Source organism: Eufriesea mexicana, unplaced genomic scaffold, assembly GCF_001483705.2.
Source record: "Eufriesea mexicana isolate 0111107269 unplaced genomic scaffold, ASM148370v2 scaffold1457, whole genome shotgun sequence".
In the NCBI taxonomy this organism is placed as follows: Eukaryota; Metazoa; Arthropoda; class Insecta; order Hymenoptera; family Apidae; genus Eufriesea; species Eufriesea mexicana.
Genome location: NW_016909557.1, coordinates 385,869 through 390,460, shown reverse-complemented (window position 1 = coordinate 390,460; position 4,592 = coordinate 385,869).

Genomic DNA, 4,592 nt, shown 5'->3' with positions numbered 1-4,592 from the left:
GTTTCCCAGCAAATCAACTATTAAAAGGAACGTTTACAGTTTATTTGTTGTACAGTTTGATGTATTTGGGAAAATAAATTGAATCGATTAGTTGTTCATTACATTGTCTTTCAAGATGGGCTTTATATCGTATCGTTGTCTATTAGCGATATATTTCCTGCGATGTAAGATGATGTGCTTCACTATCAGAATTCGAAACTTTGCACAATTCACACAGATAGGGAGCTCTTCTTTGGCGAGGAGATATCGGTGGATGAGTTTCGATGCTTTTAATCCTATAAGTAAACTGCAATTTTGTTAATGTTTCCGATATCATGATCTTTCTTTAAAGTAATCTCTTCTTTGATATTAATTGCAGCGCTTATAGAGCGTTACTTGCAGGATCGAACTAACTTTGTCCTCGTCTTTATTATTTTCTATTTTTATTTCTTCTGCTACTTTTTTTCATCTTTAGCAGTATCTTATAATCTTGATATTTTTTCGTCCTTAATACCGTATATATTATAATTTATCTACACGTCGTTAAACTTAATGAATTTTTATCTGCATAAAAAACTAAATAAATAACCTGCATATTTTTAAATAATTAAATACGTATGTTGTAATTATTTATATTTTTATTGAGATTATTCATTATTTATTTATTTTTAATTTAATATATGGATGTTTATTTTTGTATTAAGACATTATATTACATTTTTCCCCAACCTTATACTTTATGTCATTCCCGACTCCTTATACTCTTTTTATTTAGGTGCAAAGTTTTTGTAATAAAATAGAAGATTTTCAATTTTCAAATTTATATAAAAAGGCGTTATTTTCAAATTTTTGAAATTTGTAAAAAAAGCTAATTGCTTAACATAATTTTAAAATACATTGAGTTCATTTCCAGTATAAATTCTTATTCACGAGCATAGAATTGAGATCAAATATTTTGTTGAACGCGCAACTGCTTTTGATTTAAACTATATTCTATAAAATATTTATGTACATTATAATAATAAAATTTCTAGGTCAATTTAATAAATATAACATCACGAGTGTTACAGCTGTATAGGATTATTGTACAATTTTACGAGCATAGCAGATTTTCATCGATTTATACAAGCATCGCAGTAATTAAACAGCTAGTTACAACATTTTTAAAAGGCTTTTTCTGGAACCGTAATGGCATTGTGATAATAAAGAAATAAAGAACTCGATAAATTCAATAAAGAATTCTGAAAAATGTTTCATGATTTTGTATCTCTCTTAAAACACTCGTACAGCTTAAATATTATTAACTCTAATGAAAAACTGCAATTTATTTTTAATAACTTGATATGCCTTTTTGAACAAGTGTGTAAACAATATTTTCTAATTAAAAATATATTATATATTTTATGAAATATGACAATAAATATTATATAAAGTATTTATACGTACATAATACCTTACAGGTTTCCTATTGCACTTATGACTATATACTATAAATTCCAACGTGAATAAATTTAATTAATATTCGAATAATTCCCCAACTATGCTATATAAGACAATGGAATTTACAGTATTAAACTGTTGTTCAAGAATATGCAATGTTAATATTACGATAATAACATGAATTCGAATATTCATTTCCTTGCTTTTAAGGCAAACTTTTAGAGTTATATTACTGTGGAGGAAATATTTCCATAAGCAATATCGAAAACTTCAAGATGGAAGCATAGAATGCCCATAGAATAGTGAATTGAATATAAACTGTTAATATTAAATACACTTTCATCTGACAACGTTGTAAAAAGAGGTATAAGTTCTTGACTGTTAAAAATTAGTGGTCTAATTTAATATTTTAGTAACACTTTTTATTTATCATATTATACTTTTATGGCAAGCATTTAAGCAATTATAAAACGAAAATTATAAAAACGAAACTACTAAAATTCGCCGAATAATGAATCAAGTATTAATTATTAATATTAAATACATTTTTATGTCTTAAAAGTGCGACATAAGTGCTTGACGATTGAAAATTAGTGATTTTATTTAGTAATTTCTATTTATCATATTATCACAGATCTAATGATTAAACGACAAGCCATTGTAATATACACTTTTTATAATTATACTTCTAAATATTTATAATCACACGTATAATCGATATATACTATATAGTGCACTATTGCAGAATATTGACATGTTAGAGCATGTGCATATGTTATATATGTATATATAATATACACGCATTGTATGTCATAATACGTTATTATTTATCTTCATAGTGAATTTTCATTTTACCAGTGGATAGTTTATGTAGGTGACACAATTGTTTTTAAAGGTGGATAAACCGATACGCATGACGTAGAGGAATTCGTTTCGATACTGCTATCGACGCAGAACGTCGAATCTCCGCCTGCAATCGCTTCCATTAAAAGTAACCTCCTTTATGTGTGCATTTTGCAACGTTTGTTGCACTAGTTTGAACATCGCTTTATCCCCTCAAGCGTGAAATACAGAAAGCGATTCGCATCGTAGAATTCGTATCAAAACTGATGCATCGATGAAAATACCAGAAAATAATAAAATATGTTGTAAAACAACACAAACAGATCGCATTTATTCGGGTTGGACAACAAACCGTGTATCGGTTTCCTTTACTCGAGGAAAGCCATAAAGCTTTCACCAAGGCGGAAGCATTTATAGTTCGACCATACTTCCAGCTTTATAAGACAAATTTATTTCACTGAAGAAACTGTAACGAAATAATTAAACAGACATTTTTCGAAAACGTAATTTCTTGCACTCGCAGAAAGAAGGAATCGTTGTCTTTACGTCAAGCTTGTCAACGTTTCAAATATCTCTTCGTACTTAGGGAAAAGTAATAATTCATGTACTTTCTACTTTCATTGCTACTTTCCATGTGATAGTATTATTTCTTTAAACGTCAATGATACGATAAACACGATATTACATAAAATCATAACACCATCTCAGTAATAAAAGTCACATAGAAACGATGAGAATGGAAATATGAAAATGAGGATGCTGCATTATCTGTCTGTATAAAGAAACTAACCCTTTGCACTCGAGAGGTGAGTTTCAGTCACCATTTCATAAAATTTCGAAGATCGATATTAATTAATATGTCAAATTTAATGTAATGTAACGGTGTGCGAGGTATCGAAATCAAATAATTCTACAATTCTATTATTATACAATTCTTTATTTACTGCTCAAAAAAGTATCGTCAGTTTTTCAGTGGAGAATCTTTGAATTTCTACTCTTCTCTAGCCAAAAAATTGTCGAGTGCAAAGGATTAATATACAAGCTGTTTGCCCTATTTGCATAAAGAAATTAATATACGAGCTTAATTATCGTACTTCCATGTAATCAGTTGAGCGCTTTTGTCGCCTTGTGTAAACAAGCTTGAATACGTCAGTACAACGATTGATTACTTCTTGGATATAACTTTATTGCACAGACAAAAAGTTTTATTGTGGATCCGATCTTTCTAATCCACTAGAATCTTATAGCACAAATTTTTACGGTAATACTTACACAAATTACCCATTTACTAGATTAGACTAGATTAGATTTCTTTCCTACGATACTTCTTTATTTTTAATAATAAAAACAATTATTTTCACTAAATAATTACGTTTTTGTATCGTGTACATATACTTTAATGACTTTAACTTTACGTTTTCGAAAGGACATTTTATTTATCATCATTTAATATTCAATATCCCGACTCGATTTAAAGGACAAAAGATTATGAAATTATTTCGAACGACCGTGAGATATTCTTGAAGGTAAAAATCCCGATGTAAATTGAATGAAAATACATGTGGAAGTTTAGCAGTGAATTTATTTAAAATATCGTATGTAAGCTTCGTACACTATCGTATACTTGAATGATAAATAAATTAAAACATTCGTTGATACAAAGCGCGATACAAACGTTATGCAACATTGTAAATATAAACTGAAAATCGTAAGAAAATTTATAAACTTAGAAGAATTAAAGAAACGATGAAATTTAATGAAATATTACATAAATCGGAATACCAAAACACCGTTATACCTATTTCACGAGTTCTATTAATATACCTGTACGTATTGTCCTCAAAATTATGTTTACTCGTACCATTAACGGGTTTAAACAATTTTGAAATCAGTATTCGTATTTGGCTATGTCACGTTCATACACGACCCACAAATGTTACCCTGATAACGTATTACATGTACTTAGGATAAACTATCACCAGATATGCATCGTGCAAGTGCACATCGTTCACTTCTTTCGCACGGTATAATCTCCACTTATTTAGAACGCTAAGGTATTACAATCGATAAAAGTAGCGAACGCACCTATTGAATAAAAAAAGAGAAAAATACAATTAAATATACTTTGAAGGGATTAACAGTATCGATTGCTTTCTAATTTTTGAAACTTAAAACTTCTATACTACAAAATAGTTTTTCTATTCATAAATAGAATGTATCTTACTGTACACGTCTGCATTGTTTCCCTCCTTTCACCTACAATTAGTTTTCAGCGAGTTATACTCTAAATTATCGCTCAAATAATTCTTTCATAGTCCCCTCATTATTAT